The sequence below is a fragment of the Sinocyclocheilus anshuiensis genome, unplaced genomic scaffold (genome assembly GCF_001515605.1).
Source record: "Sinocyclocheilus anshuiensis isolate Anshui unplaced genomic scaffold, SAMN03320099.WGS_v1.1 scaffold9, whole genome shotgun sequence".
NCBI lineage: Eukaryota > Metazoa > Chordata > Actinopteri > Cypriniformes > Cyprinidae > Sinocyclocheilus > Sinocyclocheilus anshuiensis.
In genome coordinates this window covers 1,960,634-1,961,087 of record NW_015540887.1, presented here as the reverse complement: position 1 = coordinate 1,961,087, position 454 = coordinate 1,960,634, and the positions used below count along the sequence as shown (strand labels likewise).

Below are 454 nucleotides of genomic sequence, written 5' to 3'. Positions count from 1 at the left end.
CTTGCAGACTTTGCAGACTTAGTCGAATCTAGTTGAGATCTTGTGAAGTGTGCATTTGTATCCTGCATGACTCTGACGGTATTTTCAAATGATTTCAAATTTCTTAAATATTAATTAAAATAAATAAAATTATATCGGCCACGCTACTTTCCAAGATATCGGCATCGGCTGTCAAAAAACCCATATCAGTCGACCACTATAAATTTTTGTATTAAATCATAAAACACAGAATTCACAAAAAAAATGTAATGGAAAACACAGAATTTGGGAAAAATTAAAACAGATTTTAATGGGCCCTAAATTAAAAATGTAGTTTATTCTATGGAGTTTCCATGTAAATAAATAAGTTACATTAAAAATCATTCCCAACATCTAACTAACATGTGGAATGCATTTCTTACTAAATAAATATCATGATGAATATGAAATGGAAAAATAAATATCACCCAACCTA

General features: G+C 29.3%; 1 protein-coding gene across 1 annotated transcript in view; it reads right to left on the bottom strand.

The window, feature by feature from the left end:
* The window catches only part of LOC107688741 (transmembrane protein 198-B-like), a 46,840-nt gene that overhangs the window by 28,175 nt on the left and 18,211 nt on the right, over window positions 1-454 (bottom strand). The gene's annotated exons all lie outside the window — the stretch shown is intronic.